The 22,055-nt window shown below is 48.9% G+C and overlaps 1 protein-coding gene across 21 annotated transcripts in view; it reads right to left on the bottom strand.

The window, feature by feature from the left end:
- PKNOX2 (PBX/knotted 1 homeobox 2) overlaps nt 1-22,055 on the bottom strand; it is a 330,969-nt gene that overhangs the window by 130,115 nt on the left and 178,799 nt on the right. The gene's annotated exons all lie outside the window — the stretch shown is intronic.

The raw sequence follows: 22,055 nt of genomic DNA, 5'->3' as shown, positions 1-22,055 counted from the left end.
CCCTCTGTGTAAACCCAGTTCCTTCTCCAGTTCTACAATGCTGATAAAGCTTTGTCCTCCATTTCTGCCAGTATGTCCCAAAAGTGGAAAGAGAAATGTTGAAGGGGGTGTTTCCTGATAAGGAGGAGGGCAAGTGTGATGGAGTCATGGAGCCAAGGAACACTGGGGTTGACAGGAATCTCCAAGGCCATGAGTCTGAACTCCCTGATCCACGGGGGAAGAGACCCAGGCAGCGCCGGAGAGCTCACCATCCACATATCTAGACCCACCCTGAACCCCACATCCTTTCCTGAGCCTGGAGCCTGCCTGGGAATGTGGCGGGGGGCTGGGGCTGTGACCAGAAGCTTAGAGGCTGGGCCCAGTGCCGGCTTTGCCATCAATTAGCTGTGTGGCCCCAGACACATTCCTCAGCCTGTACCCCCGTGTGCTCGTCTGTAAAAGTGAGGGTGACGTAACACTTGCCTGCTTCCCTTCAGGGTGGTTGGAGGCCATAAGAAAAATAAATGTGAAAAGGCTATGAAAATTGAAAAGCAAAATTCAAAAGCACCCGGATTTAGGTTATGTTTATTTCTGTGGCCTGGGGTCCCAGCTGCGTGTCAGGTTTTGGAGGGTGTGGAGACACAGGGGTCTGTGTGATGGGAATTTTCCCACCTGGCTCTCAGCACCCAGCATGGGAACAGCAAGAAGAGCTCCTGCGGACGTGGAGGAATAGAGGCACTGTGGCTTCTGGCCTTCTAGAGGGCTGGGGCTGCTGGGGCCCTAAGCTCTCAGGAAGCAGAAGGAAGAACAGACTAGCCATGACATGGGCCGCCATATGGAGCAGCGAGCTAGGGCGCAGGTTGGAGCTGCACACCAGGCTGCACTGGATGGTTCTGCTGCCTCCAAGGATTCTCCCAGCTCAGGTATTTGTATTCCCTGAGTTGTCTCTGCCCTCTGAGGCTGCAGTGGGAAAAGAGGTGGAGAGGGCACAGAGGAGGGAACACAGAGCCTCCCTTTGAAGGGCATCCAGCCAGAAGAGGAAAAACTGGGGGCTCAGGGCTGGCAGCAGGGCCTGCTCTCTGCTTCCCCGTTAGGTGTGGGATGCACGTGAGGCTGATGACTACTGGCAACGGGGTGGAATTAGGGACAGCCTTGTTTTAAACACCCCCAATACTCTGGAGGGCCTGACTCAATCCCCGTGGCTGCATGGCCCCACCAGTACATGGGGGTGGCCGAGAGCTTCCTGACAGCCAGCTTCCTCTCTAGAAGCCTGTGAGCCCAGCAGCAGGTGAGCTGGGCCAGCTGGCTAAAGGCGGTGAGGGGTAGTGTGCAACCTGAAGGTGGAAATTGTACTCATCAGCATCAGAGGAGAGTGTGCGTAGCAGATCGTGGACTAGACATGGCCTCAGTCACTCATTTGATTGTCAGGGGCTGGTCAGATCATGGCTGGTCAGTGCATGGCCGGAGAGGTAGCTCTGTCCTCTCCACCTCTCCAGGCCTAACTTCTAGGTCCAGGCTGAATGTGGCCTTTCAATTTACATCACCCATGCTGTTCTTCTCTTTGCCTGCAATGCTGCAGCTCCCCTCCTCTGTGGGAGTCTACTCATCCTTCCAGGCCCCTCCCAGATGTCCCCTTCTCTGTGAGGCTTCTCTGGACCTCCTCCAGGCAGCGTAGCCCCTCCATGGGCTCTGGATTCTCCGGGCAGCTGGGGAGCTGTGCCTGAGATGCCATGCCGCTCTTAGCCCCAGTCACACAAGTGCTGGCCCTGAGCTCCTTGCAGCGATGCTCTCGCTAACACACACTGGGATCTCCAGAGGGACCATGTCCCGAACTTTGCATATAGTAGGTGCTTAGTAAATGTTGGCCAAAATGACTGGGTCAGGGCAAATGTACAAGAGCAAGCTTTTCCTGGCTTAAATTACATGTGCGAAATCAACACCCAGAAAGGGAGAATTAGGAAGATGGCTTTGACCCTGGAAGGTTGTCCTGGAAAATCACTTCTGTCTCCTCTCTACTGGCCTGGCACCACCTGCCTTGGGCCCAAGCTCAGTCCAGCAAACCCCAACTGTTCTTTTTTAATTTTTTAATTTTTAATGAAACAAAGATGATCTTTTGACATTTCCAGGGCTGTTTGGAAGAAGGAAAGATAATATGTAACAAATTCATATACTTGTGTGTGTTTCTTGGCTCTGGTGGCTAAAATTTCCATCTCTTTATGCAGGAGTCCTGGGGAGCTGAAATCCTTGATAATGCCAAACAATTCAACACTTTATTCTCTCTTTACTCTGTCTGCACCACGGAAAAATATCGATTTGACGCTGCCAGCTGTGGGAAGTGAAATCAGATACTACACTCTTTCCTGCAAGCAGGAGAAGTCTACCCTGCTTGGGAGGCCCTGTCAATACCCAAGAGTCTTTGGGTAGAGTTCTATCCAAGGCAAAGGGCAGCCTGGCTTTACCTGCCCCCGGGGCATATGGACTGGAGGATCTGGAACACCTGAGGCGTCCAGGGTGGACCCAGATACTTTCTGTCTGTCCTTCTGTCCCTACTGCCTGGAGTTCTTTCCTAGGCAGTCCCAGCAGTGGATTGGCAGCATCTGATCTGAGATCTAGACGGTGCTCCCTGAACCAGAGCCAGCCCAGAGCCCTGGAGGTTAGCAGAGCCAGTGACACCTTCAAGTTCAGATTCTCAACTTGTACAGCACATTTTGGCCTGGGGCTGAGATAAGCATCTATTACCAGCACTTTCATTTCCTGGAGGAGGGGACAGAGGATAGAGCACAAGACTTGCCCAGGGCCACACACTGCAATCCTGCTAGAGCTTAAGACCTCCTCTCCTGACACCTAGGTCAGAAGCGTATTCATTTGTCCATCCATCCTCTGAGTCATCTACAAAACATTAAATGCCTGCAACGTACCAAGTAGTGTGTTCTGGCTCCAAGTAGCTTTTCCTGAGTCTGGGAGCTTAGCTTTCAGGTTTCCCTATAGATGAAAAAATGCAGGGCTCTGCCTGTTGGGATCTGGGGAGAGTTTATTGGGATAAACAATATGTGGTTTCAGAAGCAGGTGTTTTCAACTTTCCCTCCCTCCCCTCCCCTGCACCCTACTCTCTCTCTCTCTCTCTCTCTCTCTCTCTCTCTCTCTCTCTCTGTCTCTGTCTCTTTCTGTCTCTCTCTCTCTCTCTGTCTCTGTCTCTCTGTCTGTCTCTCTTTTTCTCTCTCTCTGTGCACGCACACACCTTTCCTCCTTTTCATGTAATGGTGATTAAGAGTCTGAGCTGGGGAACTTAAATGCCAGGGCTTAAATCTTGGTTCTACTACTTGCCAGTTGGAGAACTATGGCAAGCTGCATAACCCCTCTCTGCCTCAATGGCCTCATCTGTAAAATGGGGATAATAATATCCCTAGAGAGGATTAAATAGAATAATACATGTAACGTGTTTAGCACAGTGCCAAGCACGTGGTATTCAAAAACTGCCAGCTGCCATTGCTATTATTATTAGTAGTAGTGGTCATTGCCTGGTAGGGAGGGGTCAAAAGAAAGTTAAAGAGGGTAGGAAAAGAGAAGTCTCCAGCCTTAGGCTCAGCCAGCTTTGCTCTTTCAAAAGCAGACTCTCCAAAGAAGCCACTCCAAAATCAGGATGGGAGCTCTTATTTCAGCTCCTTGGTGCCCTCTCCCACCTCTCACACAGCCCGGAAGGCCAGACAGGTGCAGGATTCCAGTTGACAGGCCGGTGACTCCACCCCTGGACAACCAGCCAGGGCTAACCATGTGCCAACCATTTGTGGAGAAGGACAGTCATCCACCCACAGGCCCAAGGCTCACCTTCCATCAAGCATAGCCCTGCCGTGAGGGGCAGTAGACAGGGTGTCTCAGAAACAGACGGCGAGATGGAGAAGAGATCAGGCTGCTTTTGGTTTGTTCCACAGTTTTTGGGAAGCCCCATGGTCACTTCTGGCCCAGAACCGAGGCCCAGGAAAGCAGAGCAGCCCGATGGGGGGATGCGAGGGGATCCAGCCCTATCCCCAACCCTCACCCTCTCCGAATCGGGTAAGAAGGAGGACCTCGGGAGAACAACTTCAGACGTCTACCAGCACGGTTTGTGAAACATTTACACATCCTTTCATTTTTCCCAACAATTTTGGAGACCAACGTGGCAGATATAATTAACCCCATTAAACCAACAAGTATGTTGAGGCTCAGAGATGCCAATGGCTTGTCTAAGGTCAGGAGTAGTGGCACTGCCAGTGTCCAAACCCACCTCTCCCGATGCCCAGAACACAGCTTCCTCTGCCACTCTGCCCTTCCCCGGCCTTGGTCAGCTCTCCATTTGCCCCCCGAGGCAGCTGAGGGGCTCATGTACCTGGCTCCTCATCTCGTGTCTAGGGAGGCGAGGCAGTTACACCCTCAGACCACAGCTGGGCTTAGAGTGTGACCTAGTGTGGATGTTTGTCCCTTCCAAATCTCATGTTGAAATGTAACCCCAGTGTTGGAGGTGGGCCAGGTGGGAGGTGTTCAGGTCGTGGAGGTGGATTCCTCATGAATGGCTTGGTGCTCTCTCCGTGGCAGTGAGTGAGTTCTCACTCTGGTAGTTCACTCAAGAGCTGCTTGTGTAAAAGTGTGTGGCACCTCCCCGATCTCTCTTGCTCCTGCTCTTGCCAGGTGACATGCCTGCTCCCCCTTTGCCTCCCACCAAGCGTAAAAGCTCCCGGAGGCCTCCCCCAAAGCCCAGCAGATGCTGGCACCATGCTTGTACAGCCTGCAGAACTGTGAGGCAAATACACCTCTTTCTTTATAAATTACCCAGCCTTAGGTACTTCGTGATAGCAATGCAACAATAGCCTAACACAGGGCATGATCTGGAGGAAGGTGACAGGGGTCTCTTGGGCTCCTGACATGATAACCAATGGTCAGGTTAGAACAAGAAAGGGACGAAGAAGGCCTGCCCTACAAATGTGCCACATGGGTTGCGGAGACGCTGGGAATACTTCGAGGTCAGGAGCCAAAGTCTGAGGCTACCGTTTGGCTTCTTCTGACAGCCTTGCAGTATAGGCTGCATTCATTCATTCATTCATTCATTCATTCATTCATTCATTCATTCATCCAGCCATCCAGCCATCCATCAATTCATTCATTCATTCATTCATCCCACGTATTTGTCTGGTCCCTGGTACTGTGCTAAGGGCTGGCCTTTCAGCTGCTCAGAACTGGGGGCCTGGAGGCCTGTCTGTGCACAGTTCAGGCTAAATAAATGCTCCTGGGGAGCTGAGGGAACACGGAGGGAAGCTGAGGTTCTACTTCACCCACCCCAGAGTCAGGGCTGTTGCTTTGGAGCTCAGTCCAGTTTTAGAAAGCCCTCCACTCTGGTGGCCAGGCTGAGGGGTGAGCCAGCCCAGGTGTGCAGGGAGGGAGCGGGTAAGGCTCCCGCAAACCTGTGACAAACGTGCAGCTTCCAGGGTACCCTGTGTGGGCCTCCATCCCCGGTGACGCATACACAAGGTGGCCACAAAGGTTGTCACTCAGTAGGATGCTTGGCTTTTCCGGCTCTCCCAATGCCCAGCTTTAAGAGTCTCCTATGCGAGGCCCTTCATCTTCCCCTGTCTGAACCTCCACAACCCCAGGGGTAACCAACAGCCTCTGCCTGTTTCCTTAACACCACCTTCTGAGGGACCAGAGCTCCCCCTCCAGCTTATTCAGCCTGGCCTACTCAACCTACTGCTTGCCCAGTGCCCTCACTGTGCCTGGGTCTTCCCAAGCTCCGAAGGTCCTCTTTTCCTCTCTAGCACAGGCTCAGTTTGGACCATCAGTTGTATGTTCATTGTTCATTATATGACAGGTCCCATGATGTCACCCACCAGCAAGAACAAAGGTGATTAAGACTGTCCTCAGAAGGGTTATGGTGTGCAGGGAGTTATGGAAATGTGACAATGAGCTAATCTATGGAAAGGGTGATATGAGGCTCAAAGATGGGCACCAGACTAATCCTGGGGAGGAGATGACGCTGAGCTGAGCCTCAAGGAATAAAAATGGTGTGCAGGAAGAGAGACTGTGTTCCAGACAGAGGAAACAGCATTTGCAAGGGCAGGAAATAGCATAATGCATGCAGGATGTAATGAGAAGTCTGTGTTTACGACGAAGGGCTGGCCATAGATGAGGCTGATGAGGAAGGTGAAGGGCCCATACACCAAACACAAGAGCTTTGTCTTCATCCTTCCAGGAACAGCCAGTTTCCTTAAATGCACAGCACTCATTCACAAAGAGTCATCTCAAATGTTACCTCCTCCAGGAAGCCTTCTCTGACTTCTCCAGAATGAAGCACTTTCCTACTCGTGCTCTCAGACTAATGAGTTCCTACTTCTAGTATATAGTACATGGCTCTAAGCTTTTGTTTAAATGGCTGTTGCCACCACTAGACTGGAGATCAAGAATTATTTTCTATTCAATTGTAGATCCCCAGAAATTAGCAGAAGGCCTGGCATACTCAGGTGGTTAATAAATATTTTATGGATCGGTGAATGAGAACCAATTGAGGTCAAATGATCTACTCACTCCCTGCTACCTGCCTCCATTCTGAACTCTCAGTTTAAATATGTAAATATTAATCTATATCTCTACTTATTAGTTTCCTCATCTGTATAATGGGAAGAATACTCCTCTACGGATTGTTGTGAAAAGTAACTGACGTAAGTGCAGATGCTACGGCACAACTTAGCATGTAAGCATCCTGTAAATGTTAGTTTCTTTTCTCTCTCATTTAACTCATATTTATTCATCACCTGCTATGTGCCAGGCATTGTTGTAGGCACTGGGTTTAAAGTAGTGAACAAAACAAATTCCCTGTCTTTATTGGACAACTTCTCATTGGGCAAGATAGATAATAAATAAATGGCTGGGCAGGGTGGCTTATGCCAGTAATCCCAGCACTTTGGGAGGCCGAGGTGGGCGGATCACATGGTCAAGCAATTGAGACTATCCTGGCCAACATGGTGAAATCCAGTATCTACTAAAAATACAAAAATTATCTGGGCATGGTGGTGTGCACCTATAGTCCCAGCTACTTGGAAGGCTGAGGCAAGAGAATGGCTTGAACCCAGGAGGCAGAGGTTGCAGTGAGGCAAGATCGCGCCATTGCACTCCAGCCTGGTGATGGAGCAAGACTCCGTCTCAAAAAATAAAAATAAAAATAAATAAATAAATAAATAAATAAGCACATGCATAGCATATGCGGGATGGAGATGAGATGCATGCAGAACAATAAACCAGAATTAAAGGGATCAAGAGCCCAGGAGTCAGGGAAGGAGAGGGCCTCACTCTTCCGTGTAAGGTAGTCATCAGGTGACCTTGATGATGAGATGACAGTTGAACAGAGACTTGAGGTGACCAATGTGGGCATGTGGAGGAAGAGTGCCCCAGGTGGGATCATGTGTTAGGTGCACAGCAAGGAGGCCAGTGCGACTGGAACAGAGTGAGCAGCAGACATGGCTGAACTGGCGGGGATCTGGACTGGGTAGGGCCGGCAGACCATGGAGTAGACTTTGAGTGTTCATTCTGAATGACAGGGAAAGACACTGGCGGTTTTTGAGCAGAGAAGTGGCAGGATCTGATTTTCATTTTAAATGGAAACTGGCTGCTGGGTTGAGCACAGACTGAAAAAAAAAAAAAAAAGGTGGGAAGAAGGGAAGAAGTCAGGAGGCTCTTGCAATAATCCAGGCAGGAGACAGTGGGACTGGGGCCAGGGTGGAAACAGTGATGGGGGAAGAAGCTGGGTCTGGCGAGATTTCTGAAGACACCATGGGTGGAGAGTGTGAGAGAAAGAGAGGAGTCAGGGGGACCCCCACCTTATTTAACCCGAGCAACTGGAAGTATGGATTTGCCCTTTACTGAGACGGAAAGGCTGCCTTCCACGTGCTGTGGGGCAGAGAGGACAGAAGAACATTCTTGAAGAGCTTTTAACATATTGAACGGGGGCGAGCTACCGGCGGTATGGAAGGAGGGAAGACAGAAGATAGCCATCTATGAAAGAATAGACCAGCAGATGCCGAAACGGTACAGACGAGAAAGGCTATGGGTGGTCAGCATGCGGGCAGTCCATGCGGGCCCCAGTTCTGAAACTGCCCTCTTCGAAGGCCACCTCCTTGCCAAATCCCATGACCCCGTCTCAGGCCTCCTTGTCCTTTCACTGAAGATCACATCTGATGCTAGGGTCTACCCTATTCTGGTGACACCCCCAAGCTTCCTTGCAGCTGCTCTCCTCTCCCGCTGTGTCCTCCACTTCACTGTGCCCTCATCCTTCAACCACAGGAATCCAGCAAAGGCCACTCCTGAGCCCTCACTCTGCTCTCCGGCTCTGAGAGCGGTACATGTGCACAGGCACACACACACACTTGCACAGGAACACACAGGTGTACACATGTATGGACACATGCACACACACACGTGGGCAATACATAGATTTGATCCACATGAATGCTTGACTCTCAAATCGATATCCCCAGAGCTGACCACTCTCCCAAGGACTTTGATCTCAATTGGACATTTCCTTTGGACGCCCAGCTGTCACCTCATGTTCCAACTGTACCAGTACCTTCCCCCTCCTTCAACTTTTCAGGCTGCCTTGTTCCTTGTTGTCAGGGGCATCACGGTTGTCCCAGCACTCTGGTTCCAAGCCCTAAGGCTCATCTTTGGTTCGCTCCTCCTCTCATAAACGTGTGTGTATATATGAAATGTTCCTTTAGGTCTCATGGCTCAATGTCGGCAGCACCACGCTGTGGCCCTGCCTCTAGCTTCACTGTCCGGCCAGCCCTCCAGGAGGCCACCAAACTGACCCGGCTAAAGCATGACCCTGACTAGTTCACTTTTCTGTTCAAAAACTCCAAGTGGGTTCTTATATCTAACAAGGCAGAGTTCCAGTTCCTCCGCCTGGTATTTACTCCGCTCCACAGTCATGCCTCACCCTTCACTCTCAGAAAGCCCCAATACTCCACGCAAGGCAGGTGGTGAAGGGATCTAGCAATTGTTGGCATCTACTTTGTGCTGTTTTTTATCTCGTGTAATCTATATAACAGCCTTGCATGGCAGATATTAACCTGTTCATATTGCAGATGAAGAAGTGGACTCTTCATAAGCCTGACTACTGAAAGTCATGGAGCTAATGAGGAGCAGACTGGGGGCTGATGCTCAGGCCTTTGTACTTCTAAGCCCACACCTTTTCCATCTCGCCACACTGTGTCCCTGTGCACACTAATCTTTCCACTGTGGAGGGCTGACTCATGTTGTCTACTCACTGGCAATGCCCTGCATGCTGCCTCTCCACCCAACCCTGTCCCCTACTCCCACCTCCCTAAATCCTCTACAACCCAATTCCAAGTTCTCCAAGCCTGACTTCGCCCAGCTTCTCTACTCAGTACTGACTTCTCCTTTCTTTTCATGCGGAATTGGATTCCTCTCTGTACCTCTCTTCTGGCCACCTAGCTATAGAATGTCTTTTCCAGCTTTGGTTCATGCCTTTTCATCAAGCTCCATAAGATGGGGGGCTTTCCTCAGGCTTCTGGGTGTCCCAGAGGAGATACCCCCTAAATACTTGTGGAAACGAAAACGCAATAACAACGGGTTCCTTAACAGGAATATGGAAAACAACTTTTAGCAGGAATCATTTGTGTTTCTGCGTAATGTGTTAATTTCCTGTAGTTAACGTGGAAATAATAGTCTGAAATGACAAGTTAAATAGAATAGTGATGTTAGGAAGTTTTGTTATTTGAGTAGAATATTATTATAACATTAGTGGCAGTCTACAGCAGAGTTCAGTTGAGACTTCCTTCCTAACACAGTTTTTCATTGCTCAAAAATGTTCCAAAGCATTCTGGATTTTTTTTTCCTCCTTCAATCAATGTTGCGAGAAATAAGATTAAAGGTAATATCTACGGCCATTTTGAAGACATTTGAGTAAGCAGTAAGAGCGAGATGGGAGATGTTGCATTTCCCCAGGGATAAAGTGTGTGTGAGAGTGTGTGTGAGTGTGTGTGAGTGTGAGTGTGTGTGAGCAAGTGTGTGTGTGTTTGTGTGTAACTGTGTCTGTGAGTATCAACTACTCCAACAAAAAGGAACTTCACATGAGGCTGATCATCAATGAGGCCTGATTCTTCCCTGAGTTTAAAGAGACAAGATTTGCAAAGACAAACAGGGATGTCTTCTGGAAAGCTCGAGCAATAACCACTTAGATGCCCAGAGGGTTAGATGGCAAGGCTGCCACATGCAAGACCTGGGGTGTCTGTCAGGCCAGACAAAGGACAAGGAAACAGACTATTGAAAAAGGAAGATCTCTTCCCAAGAAAGAAATTCAGGTAACATCTAACATTGCAGTGAGCTCCCCAGGGACAGGAGAGCCACTCTCTGCTTCTCCAACCTCCTTCTGAAAAACACTAAGAAATCAGAGGTAGGGAGAGCTACATTTCACCCGCTTGCCCCATTAGTCATCCACCTGCCCACATACAAGGGTTTGCATAAAAAATTACAATTTGTTCTGTGATTAAGTTATTAAAAGCATATGGTACAGAACTTAAGCAGTATGGATTATAGATATATATGTATATATTTGTGTGTGTATGTGTATGTGTGTGTGTGTGTGTAGATATTTCTACTTCTGACCCTGAATCCCTCATTTGTCCACCCCACCCCCAGAGGCAATTACTGTTATAATCTGTATGTCTGCCTCCCAGGGAGATTCTATGCATGTACAAGCATTATTGACATAAATGGCAGCACACTCTACCACGCTGTTCGTTGTCTTGCTTTTTCCCTTTGGAGTTGGCCTGTGAACAAGGTTAGGTGGTCTAGGCTGACTGCAACGCTCTCCGCAAATCACCAAGCAAATTACATGCACAGTCTCCGACTTTGTGGGTTCTGGTTGTCTGGGACCTCCACTTCCACACTGTACATGCACGTCAAGAGGGGATGAATATCTCCGGTCTTGAAAGGTGGTACTTACTCTCTTTTAGGGCAAGCACTTCTCAGGTATAGGGCAATGTGGACATGGTCTGAGGGAAACCTCAGCCTTCTCTCTAGGACTACAATGTTCCCGATACACAGCAAAGGGAAGAGAGAAAGGAAGGGGTAGCTGCGGCCGGCCTCATGAATGAAAGCTGCCTTCCCACACATGGCTAGACCTGCCCCATTCCATCAGTCTTCAATGAAGCACCCACTAGGAACCCAGCCTTGTAGCAGGAGCCAAGGATACACGAATGGATCTTGCCTTTGAAGGAAACAGAGGCAGTGCCCCCAGAACCCAGTATCAACATTACTTCCGGAAAGAGTTCCCCGAACCTGGACCGGATAGGGTCAGCCCCCTCACCCCCACCCCACCCAGCATCACACCAGAGGGAACCCAGTGAGGACTGGCACTGGCTCGTCTCCTGCTGCTGCCACCGCCACTCCAAAGAGACTGTCATTAAAGCTTTGTCCCTGACTTTCTGATTTACATGTACAAATAATCGCTGTCAGGGGCACAAGCCCCAGAGAGCAATAATAGATTCTGGTGGCAGCAGATGCAGACGCAGGAAATAAAAACAAAAATGAAACACACCAGTCTGGCAGAACTCAATGCTGAGAGACGACCTAAGCAGGGGAGAAAGGCCTGCTGGGGAGGCGGACCGGAGAGCGGCTGTTAGATGAAGTATGATTGGTGGGTCTTCTGCACAAGCTAACCTAGGATTTTTAAAAATTGTGGTACCATGTCCATGACATAAAATATGCCATTTTAACCACTAAACGTACAATTCAGTGCCATGATTCCATTCAGACTATTATGCAATCATCACCACTATCTCTTCTCAAAACTTTTCCATCACCCCAAACAGAAACTCTTCACCCTTTAAATCAGTAATTCCCCATCTCTACCTCCTCCCAGCCCTTAGTAACCTTAATCTACTTTCTTCTCTATAATTTGTCTATTCTAGATATTTCATATAAGTGGAATTATACAGTATTTGTCCTTTTTTGTCTGTTCTCTTTCACTTAACACATGTTTTTAAGGTTCGTCCATGCTGTAGCATATTTCAACACTCCATTGCTTTTGATGGTTGAGTAATATTCCACTGTAGGGGTACACCTCATTTCCTTTACCCATTCATCAGTTGATGAGTACTTGAGGTGTTTCTGCCTTTTGGCTACCATGAATAATGATGCTATGAATATGGGTGTACAAATATCTGTTTGGGTCCCTAGTTTTGATTCTTTGGGGATTATATGTAGGAGTGAGATTGCTGGCTCGAATGGTAATTCTAGGTTTCAGTTTTGGAGGAACCACCAAGCTGTTTTGCACAGTGGCTAGCCTAAGATGTAAGAAGATGACTCAGTCTGTGCTCTAGGAGACAGACTTCTGTGCACCTCTGCCTGGGAGCTCACATAGCACACTCGAGCCTGCCTGCCTGGCCTGGAGTGGAAAGAAGGGCATGAGTTCAGAGCTGAGGAGCATTAGAATAAAGTCTAGTGAGACCAGCTCTCCATACCGCTCCCCAAAGTACCCAGCCAGCTGCTGAGAGAAGGACCGTTGCAAACCTGCAGCATGGGGAGCAGTGATTCTTAGGGTCTACTCATCTGCCTCCAACTTTACACGCAAGGGAAGTGAGGCCCAGAGAGCAATGACAATTGATTGAAGTCTTGTGGCCCTGTCCCCTATTCTTCTGCAGAACCAGCCTGCCAGAGCTGGGTCTGGGAAAAACGGGGCAGCTCAGGGCAAGAAGTGGGAAAAGGCCCCCTTGGTGTTCTGCCTCTGCCACTGCCATGACATGGTATCGGGGCGTAGTCCTGCATCTGTCTCCGCTCCCTCTGCTGGAAACACTCTTCTCCTATCAGCTTCTCCTGGTTAACTCCTACTCACCCTTGTGTCATATCTGCATCCCCCATATGACACCCTGCTCTGTCTCCTCAGTGGAGCTGGGCGCTCTCCTCTGGCTCCCACAGAACCTCAGGCATCCACTCTCAAGGCTGTTACCACAGGCATCTTGTTATTTTCAAGTTACTGACCCATTTCTTCACCACACTGTGAGCATCCTGAGGGCAGAGAATGAGCATTTTCATCTCTATTCCTGACACTAGGACAAGGCCCAGGACCTGGTGTTTGTTGAATGAATGTATGACTGAGACTAAAGAATGAATGAATTGCACGCTCCTCATTACCAAGCTGCGTAATGAATGTTTATTGACTGACTGAATGAACAAGTGAATAGTGTCCCAAGGCCTGAATCGAGCTTGTGGAGTAGACTCTTGGATCACGGTCAAGCCCTCACTCACTCACCCATTTATTCATTCCCTTATTACAGTCACTGCTGTGTCTGATCTAGAGGGTACTCTGATTCAGATGCAAAAAACCCTCAGTCCCTGTCTTTGGGAAGCCCACAGAAGAGTAGATGGAGACAGAAGTAAACAAAAAGTGTGCTTCAAGCCACTCCATTTCCCCCAAAGCACACAGAACTTGCATCACATCAAAAACCTGACCAAGGCCGTCTCCACTCCACCAGTTGCTGGGCAGAGCTGGCTTTGGGAGGGGTGGCCAATTAGCATGCTGTAACACCTGTCCGCGGCTGCTCCAAGGATCCAGGGGCTGGAGAATTAATGACCAAGAGGATTTTTGTAGCTCCCCGAACCCAGCCCAGCTCACATCAGAGACCTCATTCCCCTTTAGGGATTCATTCACTCAGCGCAGCTGGTTAATTTTTCATAGGAGGTGGGGCTGGGGCTGGGAAGGAGCTCTGATCCTCTACTCTTTCATGCTGGTGGTGGGAGTGAATACAACATCCTATCCATTTTATTTTTTTTAGATGAAATAGAAACAGATTGTGGTTGCCAGGAAAGACCCAGCCCTCACAGGGTTGGTGCTGCTGCTGTGGGCTGATTAACAGTTATTGGGCAAAGGATGAAGCCTCCAGGCTGCACGGGCCTCTGGTGAAGGTGCTTACACCGTTAATGAGCACCGAGTGACACGCCAGTGGTGAGCAGCAATTTTAGTTTAGAACAGTGATTTAAGGCTCCAGTCTTCTGTCCCACCTTTATCTCCTCTTCCATCAGGACCTGGCTGGGCTATATCCTTGCTCTGGCCTGGTAACATTTGCTTTTTGTTTTTTGGTTTTTTTGTTTGTTTGTTTGTTTTTAGGAGTAATCTCTTCCTCCACGGAGACTCCAGCTGCAACTCCAGGGGCAACTGTTTGGTCAAATCTGACCCACAGCCTGAAAGTTCACGGATGACAGTGAAGTCTCTGTTTGCTCATCCAAAAAACTGGAAAGGGAAGAATAAGTAAATGACCTGATATATAAAGAAGGTTACAGGTAGCAAAGTGCACCCATGCTCTCCCTTGATCCTCATTCAAAGCATTTACTGAATACCTTCTAGATGCCCAAAATTCAAAGTGACCTCAGAAGGCTTGTGGAGTTGATACTTTCATTCCCATTTTGGAGAAAACTGAAGGACAATGCTGCGTTGTCTACCCAGATCACAGTGGTGGAGGTGGGAAGAGAGCAGTATCCTACTATAGCGCATGGCATGGAGTCAGTCATGAGGGGAGGCTCATCTCCTTCTCCCCATTCTGGGTCTCATTCCACTGTGGAGTCTCCCACCTGGGAGCTAAGAGATTTCCCCTGGTCAACAGGGCCCCGGTCTACTATGGGTTCAGCTTGAAGGCCGAGGATTTCCTGACACTGCCCATCCTCTGGAGATTTCTACACCGTAGCAGCTGTGAGAGATTGTCTCAGGCCAATGAACTGGTAAAAGGCACCTGCTAGTGCTTTGCACTGTGCTATGTTGTTATATGTTATGTGCAAGACACATAAGACGTGGTCCCCTTTCTTAAGAAGGCGATTTTACCGTGGAGACAGAATCTACACAAATGAATCTGATAGAGCGTGTGTGTTTCCCAACAAATATCAGTGCTTCTCCAGCTATGAGATACGTACAAAGCACCTGGGGCTCTCACTGAAACGCAGATTCAGATTCAGGAGGTCTGGGTTGAGTGGAGACATGCTAAGGCATTTCTCACAATCTTCCTGATGATGCGGGTCCCACTGGTCCTCAGGCCACACTTGGAGTAGCAAGGCTGGGGATGGTGCACAACGTGAGAAGCCAAAGTCGCCGCGGTGGTCAGCAGTGCTTCCTACAGGAGATGCGCCTATGCTGGTTCCGAGGAGGGGAGGGCCTCAAATTGGCAAGGAAAATTGAAAAGGCAGACATAAAAGGGTGACTACGACCTGTAATTGGCGCTTTGCAGGTTCGATGGGCCATGAGGACACGAAGGAACGTGTGGGAGAACAAGCTGGAGCTGGGAGCTGGAGACAGGCTCTTCAGTTCTCACTGGGTGACCTCGGGCTGACTGCGGCCTCAATCCGGAAGTGTTTGTGATGGAGAAGAGTTCAGTGGTTCTCAACCTGGGCAGCACATCAGAACATCTGGGAAGCTTTTAAAATGAAACAACGCCTGGACCCCTTCCCAAGTGATTTTTACGTAGTGATCTCGGGGAGGCTCAGGCCCAGGTAGTTTTCAAAAGCTCCCCAGTGATGCTCATGTGCAGCCTGTGTTGAAAACCCTCACATGGTGCAAGCTCTAAGGCCCCTCCTAATTTCCTCATCTTTTCACTTGGACAGAAAGGTCCACGACTCCCGGCTTCTGTTCCTGGGCATGTGGCCTGGAGCAGAAAAACAGTCTCAGAGAACTCTTAAGAAAAGCTTCAACACAATGCCAGAAATCTGAGCGTTTCTCCAGTGGAGGCCAGGTGGAGGGGCTGTCCTGCCCATCTGGTTCCCATTAATCCCAGAGCATGTTTCACATCCCTGGCAGGTACTTGGAGCTGGGAGCAGCCCTCTGCCCCCTGGGTGGCCCTCAGCATGGGCCTTTGGAGCCAAGCCCTGCTGACAGGCTGCAGGGCTCTGTAGGGCCCCCCTGGCTTCCAAGTCGCTTGCCCCCACTTGGGGATAGAATCCCTGGACAAATTAGAAACCAAAGAAGGCAGACGCAGAAGCCTGGCCTCTCTTTCATTAGCAGTCTGTCACAAAGCGTGAAGGGCTTCCATAAATTCTGCAGCTCAGCAGCTGCCGAGGAGACCTGGGAGGAAGAAGATTCATTTGTTCCCCAGAAGACTGAGTCTTCAGGAATTTCCAGCCCCTTTCCTCCCCAGCCCCCTCAGCCGGGAACTAGCCCAACACCACATGTTGCTCCAGGGTCTGCCTGAGGCCTAAGCTTCGAAGGAGCTGGGAGGGAGTGACTGCCCCAGCTAAAGACGGAAGAGGAAATGGTGAGGCCCTAGGCACCCCTTCCTTCCCGCCACATGGGACAGAGGACTCAGGCTCTGTTTCCATAAGGACCTTAGATCATTTGGCTGCTAGCACACCCTTTCCCCAGGTTGCAGCCACTGTGGCTCTGTGAAGGGGCTTGGTCTTTACTATGAGTTTCCCAGAGTTGCTAAGTCAGGCTAGCAGAGCTGGGGTTCACCTGATTCCTCCCCAAAGGGTTGCTACTTTTCTTTCCAATGGCTACCTTCTAAATAGCACTGTGTTTTGGTTCAGCCTGGGCTCTGGGGTCAGACAGCTCTAGAGCTGAGCCTCAGTTCTACCACTTACCAGCTACGCAACCCTAAGCAAGCTGAGGAACCTCTTTGTGCCTCAGTTGCCTCATCTACAAAATGGGGATAATAAAATATGTACTTGATGAGGATTAATATGGTCAGACTGTCAACAGCAAGTGCCTGAGAACGAGAAAGGTCAGAGACAAAGAGGGCCTCCTCAGCCGGCAAAGTCACAGGCATCAGAGACCTCAGAAGCTGGAGGATCAAGTGAGCTGCAGGATCCCATGTGCAGCACATTTTCCTGGGTAAAAGGATCAGCAACGCTCTCCCTCTTGAGAAGACCAGGAAGAACCTAAGGCCATACACTGCGTGCGCACACACAACATGCGCTGTTCTTCCTTGCACATTCTGACCAAGTCAGGCCTGGGAGACTCTGGCCAAACAGCAATGCCAGGACCTGAAACAAGAAGGGACCAAGGTCCACGGGTGCAGATGTCCTTCCCAGTCAGAATCCAAGCCCAGATTCACAAGGAACTTTGGGGCAAGGGAGGAAGAACAGGCTGCAAAGCACTGCTCTGGCAATTGCTCCGCCCAGCCCAGCAGGTGACCCAGCTGGGGGCTAGCAGGGCCCAGCAGGTGACACGAGGCCTGGCAGTGGGGAGGAGGGCTCAGCACCCCTTCTCCCTGCAACCTCAGTGGGTGGCGAAGGGGTGGCATAGAACCAGGGGGGTGGACAGAGGTTGCACTGTGCCCACATCAGGCACAATAGGCTTACGTAGGCTAGCAAAACTTACTTTGAAGAAATTGGGCAAAAATCCATTTTTACCCCAAATTCACTTTGTCAGAGAGAAAGTGTTTATGTTCCAAAAGGATTCTTTTCTCTACAATATTATTTACCATGGGATTTTTCAGTGAGAGCTTCCTAATACTTTTAGGATATGATTTGATTTTTTAAACCTTTGTTGACATGCAAGTTTTCAGGAATTCAAATTTGTGAAGCCCTCTTTATTTCCTTTAGTGACAACTGTGCCATTTTTAAGCTACCTGTGAGCCTCCATGCCCTGGTCCCAGATCTGTTTTTTCCCATTCCTTTCTTCCTGTGCGTCCACAAGTACCTCCGTCATGAACGGAGTGTGCATTCTGTGTTCCGCCCTGAGCTGGGGCCTTTCTTACAGTCCTTCATGCAGCCTCACACTGCCCCATCTCTCACTTATGTTCTACACACCAGGACCAGTAGTATGCTGGTAAATATTTAACAGTTGGCTTTCTGGAATAACGTTCTCACCATGGCCAGTTTCAAGCTACTGATGTGAAGTTGCTGAATGTGACGGGGGAAGAGATGCACAGCAGCACACCGTCACCCAGGATTTCCACCCTACAGAGATGATGGAAAAAACCTCAAGGGCATGGATGGTAGTGAAGTGCTTAGGAAGCCGTGAGCTTGGAGTATTTATTACCTTTGTTTTTAATAGAATTTATTTAATGCAAATTTGTGTAATTTAATGTTAATAATGGCTGTTTTTAACCATTGGCTTGCAAAATTTCTGAAAATTTAACAATCAGCTCTTGCAAGCTGGCACGAGCTGGCTCCAGCACGCCACTGTCTAGAATCTAGCTTTAGCCACCTCTACTACTGTCATTACTGCATTTACTCACAGTAATAGGAATGATAGGAAGCTCAGCATTTTAAATGCCGCTTTCGGTTAAGCCTCATAGCAAACCTAGAGGTTAGGCCATTTATTATCCCCATTTTACAGATGAAGATACAGCTGAGGCTACCCTGAAGCTTAAGATAAGTTAAATAATGTATAGCCCGATATTAGATCAAATCTAAACTCTTTAACTGTCAAGACTCTATGAACTGGGCCTTCTCTATTTATTCCGTCTCATGTCTAATACCCTTCAATATCCGTATTCTCAATGAAGCTTCAGCAGAGAACTGGGAATCTGGGGTGTGTTTTCTCAACACTCCTCAGTTTAGCACCAGAGCCCTTTTCGAAGCAGCAGACCATGTGTAGGAGCACCAGCCTGAGTCCTGGTTCAGGCTCTGTCTCTGCGATATTGGACAAATCACCCCCCAGCCTTGAGTTCTCAGCTAAAGGATCAGAAGAGCAAGCCTCCACGGCTTGATTGCTCTAGGCACCATGATGCTATGGGACAGCATTTCTGCCCAATGGCCCACAGAAAGGCTCAGGGAAGCCCAGATCCCCTTCTCTGCTCTGTGGCAACTTGCTCCCAGATGGGGCTCTTTCTGTGCTCTCAAGGTAGAACAGAGCCTCCCACCCAATCAGTCCCCAAGCAAGCAGAAGCTTATTAGGTATCTAAAAAGGTGGACCAAAAGGTGCCCCCATAGAAGCCAGGGAACCTCAGTAGGGAAACAGCCAGAAATCAAGAATGGTTTGGGAAAGGCTCCTCAGAGCTGGGGGTGGAGGACAGCAGGGGGCCCAGTGACCTCCAGAAGTCCCTAGTGTCCTCTCTCTGAGGAGGCTGGTCTTGTGGGTTTCCTAAGCTAAATTGATTCCAGGCCTGGAATTCATCATTCCCTTCATAATACAAATAATCACCAAATGCGCTCAAGCACTCGGTAGCCTGGATATTCACTCTAGCAATTCTCTGTGTGGACGGTGATTAGACCATCATTATCTTAATGCTTCTTAATTTATCTTTCTGATTAGCAACTTACCATTTTATTTGCAAAAAATAGCCTTCTGCTGGGTGGAAGCCAGCCGAGCACAGCAGCTGTCATTTTCTCTGTACTAAATCAGGCCAGGCTTAAGTTGGTTCTCTGGCGATGCTATTTCTTGTGTCTTGGCGCTAACACGCACCACAATCTATCCTGGTTGTTGTTGTGGAGTAAAAGCGCACCCCTGAGGAGCAGCGGGCTGAGAGGTCACCTCTACCTCGGCAAAGGGTCCAGGATAAGACACTCTGAGACTCTCAGGTAAGGGCTCCCAGAGGCAGAGCCCTCCTACTGCCCTAATGGGACAGCCCATGGGGGTACTTGCTACAGAGACTAGGAGGGAAGTCAGTGGCGTATTCACCGTAATAAGAGATGATGGCCGCTACAAAGTTCTTGCCATGTGCCAGGCATTACATGAAGCACCTGAGATCCACTATCTCATTAATTCTCAAAACAACCCTTTAGGTGTGTTCCAGTACTATTTCCATCTACAGATGGAGAGACCAAGGCAAGAGAGGTTACATTATTTGCCTGAGGTCCTACAGCTTATAAGTGGCACGGCTAATTTTGAGCCACATCTTTGTGACTCTCAGAACCAATGATCGTAACTGCCATGTTATATCACTTTCCCAAGTGAAGTAGGCCTGGTGTGAGATGAGACATTTTAGAACAAACACTGTCAGGGTGACTGTTGAATAGTATTATAATACTTGACTCATTTCCCACTTTCAGAAATGCCTCAAATTAGCAAGCACCTTTCTATCCTGGACACAAACATGATTCCCTTCTTCCCCATTCCCCACCACCCGAAGGAATGAGTTCCCTTCTTTCAAACTGTCCCTAGTCTTGTCTTGGGTCAAAAGTTTTCTTTTTAACTGACACTTCTGTTCTTCCATCTTCCAACCCAGAACAAATCACACTGCTCTCTTATTTCTACTTCCTTCCAAACGTCTTTATTGTATCCTGAAAACACACAGGCCATGGCCCTGGCACATCTCCACCCTGCCACTGTCCCTAAGAGGTCCATCACTGTTTATTCCACTTGGATGTTCAAACCCTACGCATCATATATTTCAACTGTTTCTGCCTCTTCCAGAGAGCAGTATACCTAGATGTTGAAGTATAGGAGAGGAGGGGGAAGCTTCAACTTGGCTCCTAAATTCTCCAGAGAGAACACACTGAAGGGGCAGGTGGCTGCAATGCTTGTCTTGACTCCAATCTCCGTTCTTCAGGTGTCACCCGTTTACCCATTCATTTCCCTGGTTAATAGTTACGCCTTCACTAAGCCCTGTCTATGAGAATCTTGTCTGTGCTATCTGGTGGTAGGCATTAGCTGCATGTGGCTATATGGAATTGATTGAATGATTGATTGAAATGGAATCTCCTTCTGTTGCTCAGGCTGGAGCACAGTGGTGTGATTTCAGCTTATGGCAACCTCCACCTTCTGGGCTCAAGCAATTGATTCTCCTGCCTCAGCCTCCCCAGGGAGCCTCCCCAGGGATTATAGGCATGTGCCACCACTCCCACCTAATTTTTGTACTTTTAGTAGAGATGGGGTTTTGCCATGTTGCCCAGGCTGGTCTCGAACTCCTGACCTCAAGTGATCCACCTGCCTCAGCACCCCAAAGTGCTGGGATTACAGGCATGGGTCAGTGTGCATGGCTGGCTATGTGAAATTTAAATGTAAAATTCATTCCTTCAGCTGTATGCATTTTAAGTGTTCAATTACTACATGTGAATAGTGACTACCAAATTGGCCAGCACAGACATAGAACAAATCCATCATTGCAAAGCATTTTACCAGACAGCACTAGTCTAAATTTGGTCCTCTACACCCACTTGGAAGCTTTGGTAGACAAAGCCGGGTACCTATAAAGCTCAAATGTCATGGATCTTGGTCAAATATTTCCCTTGCTGGATGACAGAGACCAGTGCTTTTCAACCTGTGGTCCCTGTACCAGCAGCATCACCTGGGAACGTGTTCGAAATGGAAATTCCAGGGCTCCATTTCAGACCTATTGAGTCAGAAACCCCAGAGGTAGGGCCCAGCGGTCTGTGCTTTAACAAGATCTTCAAAGAGTCACCTCCAGGTGACTCAGACACCACAGATTGAGAGACTGGGACTTGCCCGTCCTGGTGGTGAACACTTTATGAGTATTATCTCATTTAAAGCTGATGATGACACTGTGAGATAAACAGAATATTCACATTTTACAGGCAGGAACTAAGATTCTCAGTAGGAAGTAACCAGCCCAAGGCCATGCAGCTAAAAATTGGCAGAGGTTGGTTTCAAACCTAATTTTGTTTGACTCCAAAGCTTATGCACAGACACCCCCTGGCTTGGAGCTGGCAGACAGCTTCTCTTTGCCAAGTGTCTTCTGAAGGTACTTGGGAGATCTTATCTGACAAGCTGAGCAGTGGCACCCAAGAGAAGAAAAGCGGCACGGCTAAAGCCCTGCTCAGTGACAGACACCACACCAGCACTGCCATGGCAGCAGCAGCTGCACCTTGTCCTAAAGGGGAAATGAGCCGGATTTGAGTAACTCGAACGTCAGCCCTCTCCACTTGGAACGATGGTCTTTTCCTAGCTCTTTCCAGTTTGGCTAGGCACTTGAGGATCTTCTTTTAAGGTTCATGTGAGTTCAGAGGGCTGAGTTGATCTAAAAATAAAATTCTTCCCTGGATAATGGTAGATTTGCTTTTCTTAAGAGTTCAAGAAAACCTCCAGTGATTGTATTAGGGGATTAGAGCTAGAAATTGCTGTTCCTTCTTTAAGCTCTGTGGTTGGCCCCCGGCTGGCAAGCAGGATTTTACAGGAAAGGAAACACATGGTTTGTTTTGTACAAAAGGCA

Source organism: Macaca fascicularis, chromosome 14 (genome assembly GCF_037993035.2).
Source record: "Macaca fascicularis isolate 582-1 chromosome 14, T2T-MFA8v1.1".
Taxonomy (NCBI): domain Eukaryota; kingdom Metazoa; phylum Chordata; class Mammalia; order Primates; family Cercopithecidae; genus Macaca; species Macaca fascicularis.
The sequence above is the reverse complement of the archived record's forward strand: the minus strand, read 5'-3'. Positions and strand labels throughout refer to the sequence as shown.